The sequence below is a fragment of the Chiroxiphia lanceolata genome, chromosome 13, assembly GCF_009829145.1.
Source record: "Chiroxiphia lanceolata isolate bChiLan1 chromosome 13, bChiLan1.pri, whole genome shotgun sequence".
Classification (NCBI taxonomy): domain Eukaryota; kingdom Metazoa; phylum Chordata; class Aves; order Passeriformes; family Pipridae; genus Chiroxiphia; species Chiroxiphia lanceolata.
This window is the reverse complement of record NC_045649.1, coordinates 5,260,475-5,284,489: the sequence shown is the minus strand read 5'-3', so window position 1 is coordinate 5,284,489 and position 24,015 is coordinate 5,260,475.

Sequence of the window (24,015 nt, the reverse complement as noted above, 5' to 3'; positions counted from 1 at the left end):
TAATGTGAAAGTGGATAGTTACACTACAGAGAAACACAATTGATTTTATTCATATCAAGTAAAAATTACTGTGATATAGGTCATAAGTCAACTACCACTAATAAGGTTTAGAAGAATTTTGCCTAGGATCGTTTTCCTCTGGACTAGGCAGACTAAAGAGCCAATAACTTCTGTGTTCTTCCAGCAATTACAGCCAAGCTTTTCACTGTAGATATATAGTTATGTCAGAGGGTGGAACAATGTTTGCATATATACTCAATATACAAGACAATGTCTGGAAATAAATAGGTCTGTGCACAGTGGAACCAGTGAAGCTGGTTTGTGCAACTGTCTTAAATCAGAGCTGCTGTGTGAATTCCCTTTGAATGCCACTTTTCTCATCAAGTACAAAAGGATTTTTTAATGTTCATTTCTCCAAAAAGCTAAACATCCCAGGGAAAATATTTTTGGCCATTGGTAACACACAGTAACTTTTATCTCAATGTGAATATTAATAGAGTCTGTTTTCCCTGTTTACCTATAGAAAACTCACAGGACCTTAAGAGTTATCAGATTAGCCAATGGGTATAAAATGGGTATGCAAACACTTAAAAGAGACCAATAGCTCAAAATGCACACAGAGCACACTGTAATTGCATAAGCATTACAGGGAGAAACCAGGACAGAAACATTAGTATGGGAAGTGCACTCCAGCCCAGCCGCTTACCTCCCCCACACTCCCCAAAAAAATCACCCAGGAAGAGCAGATTGCAAAGAGCAATCACGCCAGCCACAGGTTGGCAATCACATCTTCTCCAAACAGCAATCATGGCTCACACTGATGGACAACAACATGTGAGAAACTGTCATTTTGATATTTAAAATCTGTGGTGTGTAAAACACTGTCAGTCTCAGCTGGTGGAATCCGAGTTGCTGGAGAAGAAACTACAGAAATAACAGGACCTGAAATGGACCCTACGAGTCAAAATGTTTATTTTTTTCCCAACTCTTCATCATTATTTGTCTATGCTGCAGACTGTACAGCTCATTTATTTACCTGACACTGCATTTCAGTGAATAACATTTGCTCTCAGGACTTGAAAATCGTATTTTTTTCTCCCAAGCTCCTCTTGCCAGTTACTGGGGACAAAAAGATGTATTCTCGCCCTCAGCTTCAAGAGCTGAAAGCAAAGTTGTCTGAGGCAGGTTTTCAGGAGAGAAAGACTGTGTTAGCACCATCCTCCCTGTCCTGTCCCTGTATATAGCCCTGCTGTAATGGTGGTAATGCAATCGGGGATGCCGAGGAGGGATTAAGGGCTTGACCCACTCAAACTTTACGGTTTCCCAGCTGACAGTGAGAAATTACTTCCTGTGTTCCCAGTGCCAAAGAATGACTTAACTGGAAGAATTGGATTTTTCTTTTTTTTTTCTTTTTTAAAAGACAGACAGAAGGAGGGAGTACGGTGGGTTTTATGAGAAGAACAGAACAGCAAAAATCATAATGGATTGTCCAGCACAAAATGTCCGTGGGATGAATGAGTCCCTTAAAACATCATGGCTTGGGCTGAAATACTGCCAGGCTTTTGAGTAGTTTCAAGACTTTGCTTTCAATTTCAACTCTAAATCAATTGTCCCATTGATTCAAAAATCGGATTTCAAAGCATGAGGGATAATGTACCGATTTTATTTCAGGGATATTTATAAAGGTGGGGAGGAATTTATATATATGTATCTTTATTTATTTATTTTTAAGTGCACAGATAACTTAAGAGACCAAAAATGCCTCTCAGTGACACATCTAGTAGGGTTTCCTTCTGGAAACTGAGGTGCACTGCTAACACTGAGAAACCAGTAAATTTAGTATATTCTACTGTACAATACTAGGAAGAAAGTAAACTGGTGCTTATACAGAGGATGGGAAAGAAAATCACAGGAGCTGTCATGAAGCAAAACACCAATGTTAAAGTACGGAGGGGACAACATCCAAAGGTGCAGCAAATGGTTGCAACAGCCCAAATTCTGTTCTCTGCATTGTCTGAGAGAAGTATCTGAGAACTGACCTGATACATCACATGATGGAGGAGCTACAGTCACCACAGGAATTGACAAAAACCTCATCCAGCAATTTACAGATTTAGAATGGGCTAATGGAAAGATCATAAAATGGGGAAAAGGTGTAAGTCACACCTATTCCAGTTGGAGTTTCTCCATTAATCTCCACAGGCTTTGGAACAGGAACTAAGTGTGCTCCTGCACAGTCCTCTCCAAAGCAGGTCTAAAACCATCTATCTCAAAGGACATTATTTCATTGCAAAGGCTTTAGTAATTTTTGAAACCCAAATTGCAGGGTTTTGGATAATCAACATCTAGGAGAACTCAGAGAACCTGCACTTTTCAGTGGTTTTGGTCTTGGTTAATGATGATGCAACAGAGTTTATGGCAGCCTCAGGAGAGCTTTCAGTGATTCAGCATCAGCACAGCCACTGTGACCCAGGACACCTGGTGACAAACCTTCCTCCTTCCTTGTGCCACATGTAACCAAGAGAAAACAGCCTTTGGTTTCTCTGCCAGGACAGGCACATCTGAGAGATGTGCCAGTCATGCTGCAGAGCCACAGCTGAACCTTCTGCACAAGTGCCAGCTAAAACAGTTGTTGTTTTTGTTTGTGTGTTATTGCCACCAACTCAGTGTCCTTTTGCTGCCACGAGCTTGAGCTGATTTGATTCTCCTTTAGAGAAATGAGGAAGATCATACTACCTGAGATCATACTACTATCAAAAAATCTAGGTGGCTTAACCGGGGCATTATTTGGTGCTTTTTGTTTTATTTCTTGGAGATCTACTGACAAAGGCCTGTCCTGAGCAGAGCACTGTTAGTAATTCATGAATTTCAGGCAAATGTTCAGTGTTTCAGTGATGAAGAGCATTGCTGCTGTTGGAAGGAAAACTGAGCTGGAGTACAGACCCATCTGTTCTCTAATAACATTTAGAGGCAATATTCCATTTCTACCTGAAAGGCAAGCCTAGAGACAGAAAATAATCATTTTTTATGAGATATTTAGATAACTATCAGAGACTCCTGCTTCTTATAATCAGTGGTATCTGCTACTGCTATTCCTCATGCTTTAGTGGTTTGCACTTGTGACAGAAAATTCATCTTTGGGAGGATACATCCGTGAGTGCCACAGCACATAAGATTGATCAACTTCTGTTATTGCTTTGTTGTGTTCAGTTCTTTTTCTGGATATATATCTAGTCAGTGAGATAGACGGTCAATTTTCTCCTTTTTTTTTTTTTTTTAGACCGCTGATTACTTCCTGCTTTTAAGGCATAAAAAGATGATGATAATTTACAAGGACATTGGACACGATCCAGAATTTGTATTGGAGAAGATGGTGGAGTGTCTCCAAGTGTTCATTTGAGTTCCCCTAGCAGAAAAGTGGGCTGCCAGTCCGCAGACTTTTCTGCACAGTAAATCTGAATTTTCGGGTTCTAAATAAACATGAAGTTCATTCCACTGAGTGACAGGAATGGAAAATTTTGTCCCTCTGTGGTGTCTTTCACGAGAGGATTTTATTCATGTTAATGAGGCCTTGTAACGTAACAGCGATACTGAATTTCTTACGGAGGACTAACTCAGGCTTTCCAGAGATGTGTGGCAGAAAGTCATAGTGCTGAGGGCAAAAGTGGAGCTTGGGTAACAGTTTGGCAGCCCAGACTTGTGGTCTTTTAAACCAGCCATTAAATCAACGTGATTTAAGGAGGCAAAAGAGCAGCTTCCTGAGGCTCTGTGGCAGCGCTGTGCCTGCCAGCCTCCCCTCCACACCGAGGATCGGGCAAAACGAGCGGGGAAGAGGCCGTGTCTGTTCAACCTCGCTCTAATTAATCTTCTGGAGGGGCTGAGAAGCCCTACCTTTTTCAGGGTCTCTGCTCTGCAGTACCAGAATTAACACACACAAGAAAGAAGCGCTGGGCTGGTTGGGGTGAGGTTGCGTGAGGTCCTTCCAGCACAAACCGGTGCCGAAGGCGACGGAGGCTGCAGGTCCCAGCACTCCCGAGAGCTCCAGTCCTTTGCACTGCTCCGAGCTGGGATGATTTGTTTTCAGCAGCATCTTCGTTACAGGGAGGTATATTAACAGTTTATTTGATTTTCCCTTTTCCAAAGCACACTTAGCTGAGGGACGCTGCGAAGTGTAATTGCCGGTGCCAATATCTCTGTTGCCTGAAGATTTCACTCACACAGTTCATTCTTCTCTCCCTTCTCCTCCTCCCCCCCCCAAGCTGACAGTGCCAGGACGCCCTCGCTGCACTCCACAAACAGTATGAGCCTAATTATGGATTTTTTCAGGCTGGATCTTCACGAGTTTAAGTGGAAGACAAAATATTTGGTTTCTACAAATTAATGAGGACAACGGAGCACGCATCCGTTGTATGTCAATTAGCAACATATGGTGTAAAGCTTGCAAAATAATGATCAAACAATAAAGAAATGAAAGAATGTAGCTGTTTCTCCTCTCTTATCAGCTAAATATGGCACGTGATGCTTGTTTTACGGATTTTCCAAGCAGATTGTGGAACACCTGCAAGCACAGAGGTATTGCTTTATCAGGGTAAGCAGCAGGTAGATTTTCTCTACACACCACTATAATCTGATTTCTTTTAAACAGTTAGAACTGTACTTAGAAATAAATAAAGATGTCAGACAGCTTGAAGGTTTTTGGTGGGGCTTTTTTATTAGGTTTTTTGGGGGTTTTTTGATGCTGTTACTTGGCTGGGGTTTTTTTTACAAAAACCAAACTATAGAAGAGAGAGTAGAACAGATTTTTTAAAACTTTCAACCTTTCCACCTTTTTTTTATGTACATCAACCAAGAATTGGGGGTCTTGTATACACAGGAGCAGAAAAGGGAAATGGGAAGGAGCTGGGATGTCCTTGCCTGTTGCAGCCCCTCTGCTCTTGCAACCAAGCTCTCCTTCCCAGAATATGTTCATATATTTCATATTCTCACTTCTGAACCTGGCTCATGAGCCCAAAAGAGGCCTGCTTTTTCACTAACACTTCTGCAGATCTGGCCATTTATTTAAATGTGAAATATAAATTAAGACTTGTATTGAGATCTGGCTTTAAAGCCTCGGGTAGCTTTGTTATATGAAACCTTTATTAGTCTCTCACTATGAGCTATCTGTAGAAAAATCTCCCTATTACTACAGACAGCTATGTTCTTTGTAGATAATATATGTACATCCTCAGATCCTGATTTTCTAAGGTTGTAAATCCAACACTCAGCAGCAAATCTAATACTTGAAAACACACTTTACTGTTGATGATGATGAAAAATAGTATTCACTGTTTTCAGCAGCAGAACTGCTGCTTGATCCAGTCAGCCTAGATGCCTAAATTGTAAAATGAGTTTATTTGCCTGCAGAAATACTTGCAGGATGATGCCAAGGGACTGAACAGAAAGACAGATGGGGATTACTGGGCCATGGGATCAGGAGGAAGAGAAGAAAACTGGAGTGTAAAAGAAGGATATGGATGCAAATGGCCATCTTGAGCTATATTTTTGTGACAGCTCATGGTGTGGAGATAAATGGCGGGGAGATATCACCATGTAGCATTCTTGCAATAAAGGAATATTTGGGAGTTTTGAGGACCAGACAGACCATAATGGAAGTTTTACATCTAAATTTTCTTAAATTTAGAGTCTTAAAAGTATACCTCTCTTCTCAAGCCATGTCCACAGGTATCAGATCAGGTCCCTGGTCTCTCACTGAACTGAATCCCACTTGGCAGAGGTAAGAGAGGACTTTGGAGGAACCCAGGGTGTTCCCAGAGGTGTACTGGGGGGAAGGAAAGCAGAAGTGGAAGTGTAGTGTAGCAAAGCAATAGAACAACTTAGCATCTTGGAAAAGTATCAGATTCTAAAAATAATAAAGGGATAAGCCAACTCTTCTTCTTTGGGGTCAGTCATAAGAAGCTGTGGGCTGAAGCTGTGATTACCTGGAGTGGAAAATGCTAATAACTTCAGTTATAGCTTCTATAAAATGATCATTATGCATTAAAAAGACATTATCTCCTCTTTTTTCATATGCATGGACAGATTCTGAGGTGAGGCAGAGCAAGTGCTGGAAGGAAAAAAGACCCAGCCCCCTATAATGTAAGAGCCAGAGCTATAATATGGCCCAGACCTTAAATTCCGGAGGCAACATGGAACCAGAGGAGTGGCACTGCAATGAGAGGTGGAGGAGGGGAGGCAGTGGTGCCACAAAGCCTCTGGCCTGGGCTTCAGGGACAACCACCACCAGGCAGGGAAGTTCAGCACCTGTGAGGGGAAGAGGTGTCAGGATCAACAGCAACACAACCAGCAATGCTGAGACTCTGGAGGAGGGAGCTCTGCTTCTGCTGCAGAGATACCCATCACAGAATAACTCTGAGTGGGGTCAAAGCCAGCCAACCCTCTCCACTGCTCAAGGTCAAGTCCAGATAGGGAATATAATGCTGTTTTTGACTGCACTGCAAAGAGAAAAATCCTTTTGGTGTCTTGTCACCGAGTTCAGCCCTTTCCAATCACTAATCACAGTGTAAAATCATGCCCAGTTTGTGTCGTGAGGAGTGAGCCCAAGTGGATTCTTGTGGCTTCTCCAAGGAAAACTGGACTGAAAACAACTCGTTTATATAGGCCATCAATTAGTTATTTAATTATAACTTTCACCCTCCATGTACAAAGCGGGATTTGAACCAGTAATCAAAGAATCTATAGCTCATACCAATAGCATAAAGCAAATATTCTGGATTCTTTTAGCTCATGGAAGACATTAAACATTCCTCTTTAAGACCGTGCTTTCTTTTTTTTTTCAGAAATAAAAAAATCGTTTCCTCTTTGTTGTACCATGAAATCTCCCTTTTCTAATGAGTATATGAACCAGTCATTTCACCCTTAATAGGCCACTTACTGAATGTGATGGAGGAGATAATTAAATGTGACAGATATTCGTATACATCTATCTTAAAACTAGCACTCAAAGATTATAAAAGCCGTAACATTCTCTTAATGAAATATGGCTGAACATGAGAAAAACACATTTCACTGTTTCTGAAAACAACTGCAAAATTTAGAGATAAACACTGTTAACACTTGATAAGCCTCTGTGGTTTTGATATGTACCACAGACATAACAGAAGCAAAAAAAAAAACCTTTTTGAAGTAGATGAAAGCTGAGATAAATTTGTTTGGCATCCAAACAAGAGAGAATGAGTATGAAAGTCCAAGAGAATATATGCAGTATAACTACTGCAGCAAAAGAGAGGCTTTTTATAACTTGTAAATGCCAAGGAAAATTCATTTAAATAAACCTTTTCAAGACTTCAGTGCTGAATTTCAGTGGACATCAGTCAGTTCCTGGGTGGTGTTAAAAGGGCTGCATCGTGAAATATGCTGGGAAAAAAGCTGGATCAATAGCTCCCAGGATTTCCTCCATTCAATCTCAGTCCTGCTCCATTCACCCAGATGGGTCCCTGGCACTTACACTTTAACTCGTTTAACTAAGGGACAAGGAGATGTTCTGGAAGGTGGAGAAGTAATTATTTAGAATTCAGAAGCCATGAAAATGGGATGACTCTTAGGGCTCATGAGCTGACAGATACAACCAAGTACACTGCCAGGAAACCACAGGTGTGCAGCCAGGACCCAAAGCCAGGACAGTGGGAAGGAGCACCAGGGAAGGACAATGCTCCCTCTTCTCACCTGCCAGAGCACCGGTGCCACGGGAAGCCAGATGCTCTGGAAAAGTTTAAGCAGTCAAACCTTTATGACAGGTGAAAAATACTGGAAAATAAAACAGTAATTTAAAAAATATATATATATCTTTATATTCACAGCCCAGTGAAAGGGATGTGAGGAGTAAGATTGCTGTGGGGAAGGTGGGGGAGCAGAGAGGGGCACTTGGTCATCTTGCTACCATGTCTCAGACATAATAAAAATGCCTTCAGGCTGCAGTGATCCATGTGCATTGAACAGTATTTCAGTTGGATAGGGTGATGCTGATCTGAGACTCCTCTCCAAGGCTGATGATGGGTTTCTACTTTAAATTGTATGCTCTTTGAAAAGTACATGTTTGCCTTCCTGTGGGGAAGAAACTGGTTTAAGGATTGCTAAGATTGTTGTCCTTCTGACTGCATTTCATGTTGCTGCAGTTTGACTCCCTGAATTCCAGGGAAACCATGCCAGGATCCAAATTATCTGAGGGGGGATAGCCTCCTTTTCCTTCCTAGAGACAATCCTCTCTCAGACACCTGCAGAATTCAAATTTATTTACAAAGGATCCCTTGTTTACACAGTGTTTAGACTTGAAATTATCAGGGGAGAATAAAAAAACCACATCGTTTCAGGGCTGTAGAACCTGTTTCTGGCACAGATAAACTCTCCTCTTCCTCCTATCCCTCTCAGGATGTTGCTCTTTTTGGATTGGGTTAAATGATTTGATGAACAGCTTCCAGTGGAGAAAAGTACTTTATCCCGCAGTTTTGCATCAAGAGCTGAATACAAGGTTCCAAGGCAACGGTGAGCTGTGTCATGCAAGTGGTTGGTACATGCCCTCTCAGATGATTAGTGCTGTTAGATCCCAAAACTTGGCCTCATAAATAGAAAAAGGCATTTTGGAGCAGGGCAATGCCTGGCGGTTGTAGGATGTGTTCCAGGAGCAGAGTTCGCAGCGTTGAGTGAGATGCCTGAATTCCCTCTGGGGTGAATGGAGAGGATTAAGTGCCTGAGAATGAGATTCAAAGCAGGCAGCAAGTAAAGCAGGGAACACTTAAGCCTGCCTTAGGAAATACTAAAGAGATGGGTGCATTTGAAATCCTCCATATATCCAGGGTTTAGCATTGACCCACATCCATGAGATAGGAGATGCTGTGAAAATGGGATTCAGAGCCCATAACCCCTTTCCAGAATTAATTTGTCACCTTTGAGTAAAAGACTCCTGCTTGTTGTTAATGCCAAGGTTAGAAAGCAGATGGAGCAGGAAGTGGAGGCTGTAACCACAGCCTTTGGAGCAGTGAAAACACGCGCCTGGGAAACTGGAAACCTGGGTCTGAGTTCCATCTCGAGTTCGAGAGACAAAACTACATTCTTTCCTTTCCAAAAGGCTACACATTAATCTCAGGGGCCACTTTCCCTTTCTCTTTTTGGAGTAACAGTACAGAAAATATTAGTGGGGTAGCAGATACAAAGGAGCATCGCGATCCCTTCCCCAGAGCCCTGTAGAGTGAGGAGCCTTAGCTGCTGGTAAGGACATGTAGCTTTATGCTACCTCTGGCACTTAAGGAGGGATACAGCAGGTGGAATGGTAAGAGGAAACTGTGCTTTGATCATGAATAAAATTTATTTCAGGCCCCATCAGAGGACAGAGGCCATGGGGCGAGAGGGAGAAGGTGGTGGAGGGGAGCCAGGCCATGGCAGCTGCAGGCACCGGGAATGTGCTCTGGTTACCAGGCTCTCATCTTGCACTAGGAAATACTTAAAAGAGCAGCCTCTAGCTATTAGCTGAAGATTTTATTAATTTCCATGTATGTGCCCTTGCAGAAGGTTGAATTTCTTTCTATCTCCTTCAGCCCCGGTGTCCTCCAGCCCTCTCCCTGTATTCCGTGTTGGCAGCGCTTTCCAACCTGTGTCCTTAAGGAATATAATCCCCACACTTCTTTTCCTTGTGTCTGTGCCATTAATAGGAAAATTCAGCAGGACTCATGGCAGGCATGATTTTTAGCCTCCCTCCTCCTTTCATGTCTCCTTTTAGTCAGACAAATCAGCACCACTTCAAAGCTGCCCACCTTCCCCAGCACCCAGAACACCTTATCCGGGCTGCTTTAGAGACACTGGGATAAATCAGATCAGCTGCATTTCCTCTCCTTACTTAACCTATTACTTTTGGGGGTTTACTTTCAAACAAAACATCAGGGTGGTTTGGCATGAGCTACATTTAGTGAAGCTTAGTTGCATTTTCTGTTTTCCACTCAACAAAACAGGTTTTTTTCCCACCTTGATCAGCTCTGAGCCTCACACAGAGACTGCACCAGCAACGGGGAACCTTTTGGGTTTGACGTGACAAAGACATATATTTTCTAAGCGTAGTAATTCCTTCTTCTTGGTAGCATCCAAAATTACTCTGCATGCCAAAATTGACTGAAAAATCAGTAATTTGCTATCCTGGGTTAAATGAAGAAACATGCTGTCACCCCCATGATATTTTATTTGCTCTTCTCCAGTCACACCAAACTCACACCAGTTGGAGCAGTTTATTGCCAGACCTGTGGTTTGTTTTGCCAGTTCCCTCAGAAGTCTGGCATGGAAATTATCTAGTCCCCCTCCCATGGATGCATTAAGCTTTCTTCTTTAAAGGAATCTCAAAAATGCAAACAAACAGTAATGGGGAAAAATAAGGGCTTTTTGGTCTTCTGGAGTGAAGAGATTTTTTTTCCCTTCAACATACTGATATGAGGAGGTTAATGTGTCACTAGAAAAGAAATGTGGCACTCTGCTGTTCTCTCATGGAATACATTACTTCAACTCTCACTATGAATTTACATTTTTTTTCCTGAGATGTAGTTTGGCACTTAGTACAAAATGAATCTTAAATATTTTGAAAGTATAATGTAACATCTCAGCAAATCCCTGAATTGTGCTTTTTAGAAACTTTAAGGGCTAGCTGAAGCTGACTTTAAAAAGAATAGGGAATTGCATCTTTAGGTGATGTTTTAGCTGCAGATGATTCTCCTACAGTTTATCCAATTGTATACTTGGGATATACTCTTTATATTCTTTTGGGTGATTTTTATTTTTAATGACTTTACATTCTTTGTTTAAATAGCATCTATACATAGATACAGGTAAAATGTTATATGTTACCAAAAATTACTTTTTAACTAAACCATAACAAAAATCCAGAAAAACCATGACAATACTCTAGAAAAAAGAGATGTGTATGATTTATAATTGTTCATCTACATGATTTATGATTTCTGGAGCCACATCTAAACCATTCTGGTCAACTGCATAAGACTTGAGAAAGAACTGGTGTTGAACTCATCGTTCTCTGACGCTCCCATCAAATTTGTTAGGAATAATCTGCCCTTCTGCTTATATCAATTTTATATTTTGCAAATTGATGCTGACATCAATCCATTCAATTCTGTTTTACATGGATTTAAGACAGAAATTAGGCATGCTCTGAGTATACAGCTGGAAAGCCCAAAACATTCACGGGGGAAAAAAATAGTTTTACTCTCTAGAAAGCCATTACTGGGTGTCCTCAAGCCCATGAGCACAAAAAAGTCCCCTGCAAAACCAGTCATTCATCTTCTATGTCTTTTTATAGTGAAATAATATGAGCTTTTACAGTGAAATAATATACAATACAATACAATATACAATAGAATTACAATAATATGAGCTTTTACAGCGAAATAATATCTCCTGGGATGGACTTAATGCAGTGGAAAAGGACAGCTCTGGTGAGCAGATCCCAGAGGAGTGGGCACACTGAGGGACACTGAACTTGGCAGGATTACCTGGATGGAGAGCTCTCCCACTCCTGGCACCTGCCTGATGGCTGGTGCTTGCCAGTAAAGGTGATCATTACCTCTCCTCCTAAAGGCTGATCCAAAATCCATTAGGTCAATGGAAATCTTTCCCTCAGCCTCAATCCACAGCATTTCAGGGCTTTGAGATGTGCCTGTTTTCAACTCTGGCTTTGACAGCGTGGTGAGCGTGCACTGCAAGGGGTTATACTTTAATAATCTTCTCTCTGGACTAATTAATTGTTTTACTTTGCAATTCATTAACATCCTAATGGTCATTCAGGTCTTGTTTGCAAACAAGGGGAAAAAAAAAAGCCTCAAAACATACAAGAGTGCTCATTTTGTAAGACTGAAATGGAGCTCCTGGTAACACTGCTGGTTCATCCCGATGAACAACTCCCCTTAAATCCAGTTGCAATATTTTATATAAATTAATTACACATTCTGGAAGAAAGGGTCCTATTATTTTTCATTATTTTCAGTATCACCTTGTTATGGGAAATGCTGAATAGGATCGTCTGACTGGCCTAGACTGTGGCATCTTTATTTGATCAGAAAATCTCTTGTTTTTCTTTTCCTGTTACAGAAATGAACAAATCTTGAATGTCTCCTTTTACTGAAGCTCCACCTATTTGCACCTTTTTTCTTTTTTTTTTTTTTTGTTTTTGATATTTCTCCTGATTCTGTCTATTTTTGCAGCTTTTCTTTTTCAAACAAGAATGCCCAGATTAAGCACACACCATTTACAGAGTTACTGAGAGTCTTGTGCTCCTCGTTCATGGTCTCACCCCTGGGCTGGTCTGTGCTTGCTGACTCAGGAAGTTTTCCTTTCACAGGATGGCTATGCCTCTATTTATTTCTTCTAATCAGGCTGAGCCAAACATATGCTCCCTTGTGCTGGAACTCTCTCCTCTCTAAAATTGTTTTGGCTGAGACTTTATTAGGTTTTTAGATCTATGCTGTTCACCCTCTTGTTCAAATCTGCTTTGGGGCTTTTGTTTTTTATGCTTCTCTCCCATCAGTCCTTTTAAAATGAGTAACTGTCAGAGCTATGAGATTTATTTTTATTCTTGCCATGGGTTCCTGCTAACAGAATGACCTATTCCAGAGCATGTTCCTTTACTCAACTCTCTTTTCTTTCCCACCACAAGAAATAAGCGCTTACAAGAAAGTTTGGAGATTTGACACTGGGAGCAAGGGGGAAGTAGGGGATCCAAGAGTCCCCAGATCAGAAGAGGAGACATCCAAAAGAATTGAATTTCAGCTGCAGACTGATTTCTGAGACTATTTTGCAGCTAAAGAAACAAAAGAAAAGCTTGGGGCTGGAGGGAAATGAGAGCAGTGTAGAGGGCATGAGGAGTCTTTGTGTTTGGGATAGAGTTTTGAGCTTAATTTAAATGATAATTGGAAGCAGGATGCAATGGGGAAAAGCAGACAATGAGGATACAACAAAACAAAGGACTGACCAGGCTAAGTGAAGAGACATGAACAAGTTCTTTCAAAAATCAAAGGCAGAGCTGGTGTAAGCTTGGAAAATCCCTTTCTCTCTGTCCTGGCAGCTGAAAAAATTCTGTTGAAAATCAGAACAAAACCAATGAGCATTTGAGAATTCCTATCAGAAGGAAAATCCCGTGGAAATTAATTTGGATAAATCAAACTCTGTTAGCTTGACGTTCCAGTGCAGCAGGGAGCAGCCACCTGCCTGGCTGAAGGGAGTGATCTGGGCTGGCACAGGAGGGAGGGACCTCAAAGTCTGACAACCCCGGGCTGAGCCAAGGCACCCAGTTTTTGTGAACTCAAAATTTCAAGCTCCTTCAGGAGGTCTATGACAGGTAATCTTCTGGAGATGAGGCCCCCAGGCTGCCAGGAGAGCAGGGATGTCTGGACAGGACTTTCTGCACATGAGGACCTCCTTCCACGGGGCACATCAGCACCTCAGCAGTCGGGTAAACCTTGGCAGAACAGAACCAAACCCCCTCGGATTTATATGAAAACTGGTTCATTTTGACAAAGGGACATTTTCTGATAAGAAAACAATTTCCAGTCAAAACCTTCGCTTGACCTATTTTATTTTATTCAGACCAGTGCACTGCTGCAGCAGAAAAAGGGGATAGGGTGACATGGGATGCTCCTCGCTGTTTCCAGACCATAAAAATTACTGCACTGCATTTTCTTATGCCATGAAAATACAGTGGGTTAAATTTGATGAACTTTTGAGCCTAAAACATCAAGCAGTAGAGAAATAGTTTATTGCAAACCCGGGACTCTGCCATCTCAGTCCCCTCTACTAACCTTAGTAACCAGTGTGCACCTGTGCTCTGGAAGATTTTCATTATACTAAAGGGACATTTGTCAAAGATGGGAGCTTAATTTACCTCTCCAAAAGCAAATACCTGTGCCTGGTCTTTGATGCCCATATGCAAGAAATCTGGGTAAAATTCTCCAAAACACTACCAAATGACAGCTGTAATTCAGTTTATCATGTCCATGCTGTGGATAACTTTGATGATTCCTGTGTTGATAGCAGTGGAAGCACTCACTGACTGAGTACTCACCAGTGTGAGCTGAGGTTATGCACTCAGCCTCAGAGAGAAAACACAGGAAAAAAGCTGTTTTACATCCCTAGGGTTTAATTTTCATGTCCTGGATGTTCTGCCTCCCGAAGCACATCCCAGGATGTTGAGAAACAGCGAAGGGAGGAGTGCAGAGCTCAGGTAAACAGGGATATGCTGGACTGCTCTTTTTATAGGTAGTTCCTGAGCCAAATCTGGCCACCTGCATTTTGCTCAGCATTTTGGCTTGTGAATAGAGAATATTTGCAGCTGGGTAATTAAATCTATTTGTACTTATCTATACACACATGTTTTTCAGGTGGAAGTTCCGCATCCATCTTGCAAAATGCAACCTTTGATGTATAGAGGAGATAGCGGCAGTTATTAAAATAAACATTATTTCCATATCAAAATGCAATCAGAAATCAAAGTTTTCGCTTGGATTTTTGAAATTTTGAGTGGAAATTTGGCCCCAGATATTTTTAGCAAAAGCACAAGCAACCAGTGGCTGGGAGGAAACACATCTCACATGTGTATGTGCAGAGATGTGGTAACTTGTCACACATCCAGTGTCCCAGATACTGGGGTCTTCATACCTGGCAACAGATAAACTGTGATGTTGCCCTGATACTTTATTTTGACCCCCTAGCCAATTGTATTTTTTATTTATTTTTTTTTTATTTCTGGGAGGTTTTATATATGAAGTAGACATAAAATTTATACAGAGCACTCACAACTGCACAACTACGAAGAGTCTGTTCTCTAAAGTGACTCTAAGATGGAAATCAGAGGAAATCAGCAACGATGATCTAATGAACCTAAAATCTGTAAATCCATTACACTGTGAAGAGCAGAAAACTCAGCACCCGGCAGCTGTTTGTGTGAGCTGTTGTATAAAAGTATCTCTGTTAATGGGCATCATTCCCAAGTGGGAAACACTTGTTAGCAATGCAGGAAATTCAATTCTGAAACCAGTCACGTTATACTGTACAATATATAACAATAGCAGCAACCAGAAGGGCCATTTTATCCTATGTTTTGACAGAGCTTTAATTCACAGTTGATTTACAACTTGACCGTGAAGACCTGGAAGTCCATGCACTGGGTTTCAGCCTGGGGAGAACTTCACTTTTAATACTTTACATTAAATATAGTTTATTGTTGGCCTATTCTAAAGGTATAGAGCAGCAAGGACAAAATAAAACAAAAGTTGGTGCCTTTTGGCAGTTTTGTGGCAGTTCTGAGCATCTTCTGAGCAGAAAACACAAATTACATCCTACTGACAAGCTGAACTATTGTAAAATATAAATGAAGCGAGGGAAGTTTTGGTTCTGGCGTTGCCTTTCTTTGGTTTTCAAGGATTTTTTTTTTAAGGATTTACAGTTTAAACCCTATGAGTAGTGCTTATGCCTCTCTTGAAGCTTGAAATGTGTCAGCTGAACACAGGCAATAATTTATAAAGCAATCTCACCACTCCTGTACCTCTCCACCCCTTTCTCCCCAAGAGCCCAGGTGTTGGCATCACAGTGAGCAGCACCTTGGTGCACTCCCTCAGTGCCACTTGTAGCACCAAGGAGGGGATTAGAAATACTGTGAGGGTACCATGTAAGCACATGGAGCACCCAGGAAGCCCCCAGAAATTAAACCCTGCTGAGTGGGTCCTCTGCACACCCCTCTGATGTCTCTCTTCATCCCACCAGCCCTACAGCAGGACCCTGGACATGAGCTGCCCTCTCTCTGCCCTCCCTCTCTCAACAGCCACATCCCAACACCAGCAGGAGCACGATTACATTCCTTTGCTCAGGCCCTGGAACTGCAAACAAACCTTTTCACAGGTGCTTCTCCCGATATCAGGTCCCTGGAGCACACAGACTAACCCATGTATCTGCCAGAAAGGCATCAGGTGCATCTCAGATGTGCAGCTTCCAGCTGGTAATGGGCAGGTAACACGGAGGGCAAGATAATTGATGAGTGTTTTCGTCCAAGTGCTCTGGAAATAGTGAGGGAAGCAGTATTGTCTGCCACGCGCCCAGCACTACCACAGTCCCTTTACTCTCTTATTAAAAGCAAAAACTTCAAGGAGTTAAAACCCCTCCAGCGTAGACAACCCCGTTTACATCTCTGGTGACCCCTGGGGCTCTGATTTTTACATTTATGACCAACAGTTTAAAGTCCATTCCTGGTTCTTTTAAGTGCCTGACCACGGCTTGATTGCCCATTACTGAGGCAATCACTTAGTTCTTTGACTCAGTGAGCAGCACAGGTTAGAGGATGAAGAGATTCCTTTTGGCAATTACCGGTTGTGCAGTTTCCCCATGTTAAATACTTGATTCTGAGGTAAGTTTATAATCCTCGTTCTTTGGCCACGGCAAATAAGGGTTACACAGAGTTTTCCCATTAATTACTATTTCTCATTTTTAGATGAGGACCTAAGCATTTCGAGCCTTGCTTATGAAAGCCCAAGGAATGGATATGCATGGATGTCTAATCCTAGTAAACATTCAATGCACAGCATAGTAGTGGTGTCAGTTAATGCAAGTTTGGCAGCCTCTTAGTACCTGTGCCAGGAAAACGCTGCTGTTGTACCCTCCAGGCATGGTGATGAGAAAATTGTAGAGTCACAGGTCCAAAATGCTAACACAGAGATTCAGTAGCATGGAAAGGCTCAGGACTGGACAGGTTGGCCATTGCCCTGTGGAAGCTTTGCAGCACTGATTAGTGAACAGTGTAAAGGGAGCTGCAGGGAAGATCCCAAGCACTGAATTTTAGCTGTTGGCCTCTTGCTATTCCCATTGTTTACTTCTGGACATTCACCACTGACACAGAGGTATCAGGGAATTTGGTTTTAAGCCCCAACACAGCAGTCACAGCAGTTGGCTGTAGCCCTGACTCCGGGCTGCAGCTCTGCCTTGGGTGGCTCCAGGGTTGCTCCACTCTACCACCCACAGCCAAATGGTAAAACAAGGGGCCCCTGCTGCCCCCAGAAAAGTAACCAGTGGGTAAAAGGCAGTGTCATCCCTGTCTGAGCAATACCCTTGAGCTGAAACATTCTGCTGGAAACCAGGGGTCCATCTTCCTCCCCAGTGGCATTCAGGATTCAAGGCAGCTGAGAGGGTGATGTCCCAAACTGAGAACATTTCTGCATTTCCTGTGTCATCAGCTGAAACAAGGAGCTACCTCTGAGGCAGGAACAGGTGTCTGGCAGCCTGGAGCAGGAGCAGAGCATCCGAGATTTGGTCTGGGATTCTGGGATTCTGTGATCCTTGGCTGCATGACCAAAAAGTGGCTTCTCACTTTTGCTTACGTTTCACTCTCTGAAAGCTGTGTGGAAGGACTTAGACCTGCCTGGGTAGTCTGTGATATTCTCACTGTAGCTGGAAATTCATCTAAATATTGACTCTTTCAGAGGAGGTTTGATGGAGAAAGGCAGTATCTTGGACCAGAGTATTTGCACTAAAACCCTTGAAGATCAATGAGCCAGAATGATCAGACAATTCCAGGTACTTTTGGGGACTGCATTTATCTTACAAGCCAACCTTAAAATTTGTATTTCATACATTATTCAATGTCCAGATGCACCTAGTCTTTATGTATTTCTTGTTGCTCATAAAGTCTCTTCATTGCTTTTATTGCCACTGTAATAATAAAGTGTCCTTTTTAATATGCACAGTACAGCCACCAAGGCTGTACTTACTAAGCAAATGTTTTGGATCAAGTCAGTTTGGCATAAAACATATGCTGACAATTCCAAATGGAAACCTCTCTCCCGCAGGAGCTCCCAGGAGTTAGGAAATGCTGCCATATTGCATAACACAGAGGCACCTTGTAACCCTGGGAAAATGCTTCTGGGGTGTTGTTCCTATCCATGTTGCAGCAAGTATTTTTCTCTAACTAAATATGTCTAAAATACACTGTCAGGATGCGTATATACACAGCACAGGGCTACGTGATTCTTTTTTTCCCCTCTGCTTGTTTCCTCTGTTAGATCAAAGCTTTTGGGAAAATATATAAAAATTGTCAGCCTGCATAGGCATTTATGTATATGTTTACATATATAAATGCATGTATTTATATACACATATTTTAGCTCGGATTCAATGCCACTAATCCACATTCATAACCTGGTCACAAGTTTGAGGGTATCTGCCTGCTCATGAGCATGCTGCAGTCACCAAGAGGACCTCAACTGCTGGCCCCAAAATTCAGAAGGATCCAGCAATGGAAACCAGAGGTGTTTGTAAACCCATCTCCTCTTTGACCACTGCATCCTCCAGCAGTGGGACCTATCCTCCAGGTTTCTCTCCCTGCAGCCAATTTGGGTGCCCCTGGGGCTAGATTAGGTCTCACACTTAGTGGGACGCTCTGCAGGTGTGTGGTTGCTCAGCAGCTCATCCCCAGCTTTGGCCTCAGCTGTGCCTCAGCCCTATTTGGGTCTGACCACCTCCCACACCCACAGCTTCCCCTGCTCCAGTTGGCATCCTTCTTCTCACAGGGAAGCAGTTTTCCTCCCTCCAACCACGGCAGAACCTTCAGCCTTCAGTTATCTACATCTTTATTGGATCCCAGCCTGACTCTGGTAGAGCAGTTCAGAGGCAACAATGACCACACAGGAGTGGGACAGCAGGTAGGACAAGGCACTGGCTTTTCTCCTTTCTTGATGACAATGACTGTACTTTGGCCCAGTTTCTGCAATAAATACATAGCTCTTGTATTCCTCATGCTGCTGTTTTAATTTAATATTCCTTCTGGTGCAATGTACCCCGAAAGGTTTTGAAAGCTTGAGCCTGAACTGTCAATAGTTGTGCTATATGTAACCAGAAAAAGGAAGAGATAGACAGGAAGAGTAGTTATGTTGGCTCTCAGGTGTGGTTTTGTGAGCTCAGCCTTTCAAGAGAGTTTCTCTGGATTTATACTGGTGTAATTAAGTATGGAATGTGGTCCTCTGTGCTAGGCAGGCAAGGAACACAGGACCCATTAAAAGAGGACCCTGAATTTTTATGGTACAATTTTAGTTGTGTTGTATTCAATTGATGTTATCTATCAATGATTCTTCTTCATGTTTCCTTTGTTTTCACCCTGCAGCCTGTTTATTTGCCAACACTGGGGAATTCTGCTTTTATGAGGTGTTCACATTGTTTGCTTTAAGGCACCTATTTAAGTATCTGAAACACTTTGGGTTTGTGATGTTTGAGGTAAATATGGTATTGCTCTGACATGTACAACACGTAAATATCTACAGTATAAGCATTTTAAAACACTCAGAGCTGAAGTCCCATTCACCCAAATATGTACTGTTTTCAATACAGGTAGATTAGGATTGAGTATAAAATGGCTGCATAAATGAACACAGGGAATTAAAAATTCCCTTCTCACAAGGCAGTGGTTTAAGTCTGCCCAGTTTTTGTTGGTGCCCAGGTGGGCTGTGTTCAGGTGCTGTGCTGCTTCACTGCAGTGGGTGTTTGCTGGGTATGGTGTGAGCAGGAGCCTCAGGAAGACTCAGGTTGAATTCTTTTCTCTGCTCCAGTCTGCTTTAATTCTGTGTGTGCCTCCACTGAGCCAAAAGGACTTCACCATTCCTGATGAAACTTGAGATAAATGCACTGAAAACTGTGAAAGTCTGAAATCAGAGGTAGCAGGGCCGTGTCAGCACAGGTATATTCTGTTCTGCTAATCTCTTGCTGCTGAAGTCTGCAGAGAGGAGGGAGGTTTTAAGCTGAACAAGCGTGACAGGGTCACACAGGACTTCATGCACCTCAGGGACAAAGTTTCAGAAAAGAGTTTCAGTTTTTCATCAACAGTCTCTGCAGCTGAAAATCAAACAAAATTGTTTAAAGGGCTCCAACAGTGCAATACAGACGACTATCTTGGGGGAGCAGGGTGGTTGTTAGGCCATCACTGGTGTAAGCTTATTGACCACAAAGTTGTGGAGACAATAAGTACGGAAAATGTAAGTGTGAGGCTGAAAAACCTTTGGAAAACGTCTTTGTGAACATGTAGGTTCTCAGAGGATGTTTCCCACCTCTCTATTGATCTGTTGATGTAAGTCACAATAAACGTCCTGCTCAGAAGAAAAGGACTGCTTCCCTCAGAATGTGTCTTAGACAAAGACTGTAATCATTGCTCCCTAACAACAGCAAAATCCATCCTGGACTGGTCTGCGTGCAGCAGATCTGACTGTCTCATACGGGAAGGTGCATCCGAAGTTAATTGCTGCTGTCTGGTTTAGGGAGGTATTATCTACACGTCAAGCTCCGTTTCATTTAAGGGCCCCAGTTTGCCTTTTAGCAGGATTTGATGCAGGCAGGAGCAGAGGGTGCTCAGATCTCAGAGGAGATGGGAGGTGGCAGCCTCTGAGGAGGCACTCGCTGTGGCCAGAGAGGCAGCACCAGACCCTGCATTTCCCACACGGCTCCTCACCGGGCTGCTGCTGTATTTATAGCAGCAGGGCTCTGTTATGTGCGTTCTGCTGAGAATTACTGAGGCAGAGGAATGAGCCTCTGCCTCTGCCTGGCATCAGTGCTCTGTTCCGGCTCACACCGCGGCTCCAGGAGGGCGAAAACCCACTTGAAAAGCTATCCGGGGTTCATTATTTATTAAAGCTGGGAAAAAAACAAGTTACCCGAGTCATAAATACATGGGTAGCGTCGGTTAATCCCGCAAAGGCAGCGCTCTTATCGCAAAAACTTCAAGCACAAATAAATTGTTTCTGGGACTGAGAACACATTTACAAATGTGACTGAAGCTACTGGAGGTATTAAGATGAAGGTGCAGCGAGGTTTAGGTGATGAAATGAGTGATACTGAGGGTAATCCTGAAATACACACTTCTATTAGTAGTGCTAAGTGTACTTAACAGAAGTAGTGTGCCAGAGATTTAACACAATGGCACGAATAAAAACCAGACCTAAGTGTATTTTGGGTGGTAGTGACATATTACATGTAATGAGCTGAGCACATCTTTGCCCTGCAGTTGTGTAACTGCTCTGGGGGATTGTTTGCCCAGCTCTGATTTAGTAATGAGCCACCCTCTAGAAATTGCGAGGCTCTATTCCCTTCTGTAGGTGGTTGCTTGGGACTATGTCTGTTTGCCTTCTGTGCAGACCACGTCAATAAAATCACTGATGTAAGAGCAGGGATTAAGATGACACAGAACCAGGATTGTGTTCTAAAATTAACGTGCTACCCTTCTGATGTCTGTGTGCAGTGGGCACATGTTAGTGTGTCACCTTCCTGCTCCAGGCACTGTAATGGCTGCTTGATGGATTATCACCTGTCTACCCTGTGCTGCAAAAGAGTGAGAGACACAAGTTTGCATAAATTCAAGTTTAATAGCCTCTCACACCAGTGGCCTTATTTATTTTACTTCTAAGGGATGAAGGTTTGGAAAGGGTCTGAAGGCAGGTTTCAAACCCTTTTGAAAAAAACCTAATCTGCATCTCCTCTTTTAGATCATACTCTAATCCCTTTGACTGTTGTGATTACAGCAGACTTCAGAAGGTTTTCCACCAATTATAGTCTTATATCTGGATGTCATCGGTAGAGCTTAGAAGGGTGCTTTCTTGTCTTCCTCTCTCCTCACAATAAAGCAGCTGCACAGAAAACAGATGGCACAGAGTCAATCCAGTTGAAATTAATGGAGTCAGGCTCTCCACACAAATCTCTGCAATGAAAAAGGAGAGATTCTTTTTTTTCCAGTGAGTTATGTACAAGATGTATGTTGTTTGTAAAGGAATTTAGTTCACGTAAGGGATAAAAAGCTGTAACCAGTGAAGAGGAAAGCCTGCTTTTTAAATCAAAACTCAACTACATGTACACAGGAGCAGTCACACTGTCTCAGTGGATGCCTTCACGTTTGGAGTTGAAGGATGGAGTAATATTTGTATACTGGCAAAATTATGCTTAAACCATAACTGTGCATGCGGTGATACAACATGCAACTAAATTTTACCTGCAGATTAATAACAAACTTGTGACTGGACTCGTTTGAACCCACATGTGTCAAGGACTATATAAAACTTTAACAATGCAAATAGTCCTTAAAAAACTGATCAAAATTGTGTGACTTCATGAATAGGCATTTGTACATAGGTGTTTATAGTCTCTGTCCATAAAAATCTGGTTGCACAGAGGAGCAGATTTACAAAGGTCTTTTGATGCCTGCAGGGAGTTTCAAAAACACTTTAGCAATTAGGCTCTGAATACCTTTATGACTGGTGCAAATTAGGTGACTAACTTATGCAGGTGCTTTGGTGAATCCCACTAGGCTCATAGGTGCATAAATAGGTGCCTAAACAATGTTTACACGATTGCTCCACGGCCCTTAAACCTTTCAGTGACATATTTCGTTCCTTCCTCTGAGTAATGGAGTTGTCTCCTTGCTGTGAGTAACCCACTTGTCAGGATCTAATGCCATGTCTTGCAGCTGCTCTGTGCAGGTGGGGTCATAGCTGGGGTTGAGCCAAGTGAGTTAATACTCCTTCTCCTCTTGCTGCTGCTTGGAAAAGGTCCAGAAGTGCATTGCACGTACAGAGGGAACAAGCAGGTCTGCTGGAGCACACCTGTGTTTGGCACCTGAGAATAGCAGCCTGGATTTCCAAGTATGGATCATCACATCCAGGCCTGCAGCACGTGGTGGCTGTGCAGCAGCCAGCTTGGTTAGTGCAGGGCTGTGTCAGGAGAAGCGTTGGGTGGATGTGTTAGAGATTTCTTTCTGCAAGAATGTGTCACAGTCTGGATGGAGTAAATATATCTGTGTTGGGGCTGGAGTCTTACACTGTTGTGATAAGACAAAATGACAGGCGTGCTCTAAACAACAATCGTGCATCTTTTTGACAAAAATGTGAAAGCTTTTTTTTTTTTTTTACTCACAATAACGGGGGAGTTAGAAGAAGAAATGGCAGATGCAGTACAATGAGGGTGAAAAAGCATTTCAAGAGGAACATCAGAAGCTCCTGATTAGCCACAAAATGCAGCAGGTTATGTACAAACAGAAGGAGCTGCCTCAGGATTGCAGCAGAATCCCATTGCCAAAGGTTTAAGCTCTTTCAAAACAAAGCATCAGGAACCCTCACACAGCCCCCGCTCCTGGAGTGATGGAGAGAAGCACTGGAGCCACTGGGCAGCAGTCAGGGAGTCACATTTTCGGCCTCTTTGACACCCGTGGCAGTACACGGTGCGTGGCCTTTATTTGCATCACGTTTGGGCTCATGCACTGACATTTTTGTTACTGTGAAAGGCACGTCTAGTTAAGTGTTGCCATTTCAGGTGTGAGTGTTGGCTGGGGAGGAGGGAGAAAAGGAAAACTTTCTCAAAGTGAGCCATTAGCAGAGCAGGGAAAACTGCTCCAGCTGGTATTTCGGGGGAAGTTTTACAATTGTCAGCCAAACCATCAGGCAGTTCACTCATATGCTTTCCTGTTTGAAATATTCTATTCTTTTCTACTTCCAGACGCAAACAGCCTTCGGGGATTTATAACATTTACTTAAAAACAGCAAACATTTTCAATTATTTCCACACTGTTCAGAGACCATAATTTACTTAATGCTATGAACAATCACATTTCTCAGGGACTGCTGCGAAATGTCACCTCTAAAGGATGGCTCCCTTGTTGGTAGCAGTGAAACCCTGGTTTGTAGTTTTTCATGTTTTATTTTGATTTAATTCTCAGACAATTCAACTTTCACACCATGCATGAGTGACTAAATTCATTTCACTTCTCAGAAGAAAAAAAATTTTCATAATTAAAATCAAAACCAAGGGTAGCCTTTTGTTTGCCAACCACATGTTTTTTTCTCTTGTGGTTGGCTTTTGTTCTGGACATAGTCTGGGGGTGGGTTTTCAGGTTTTGTGTCACTCCTAGGCTGAGGAAGCTGGGGTTGTTTAGCCTGGAGAAAAGGAGGCTCAGGGAAGAGCTCG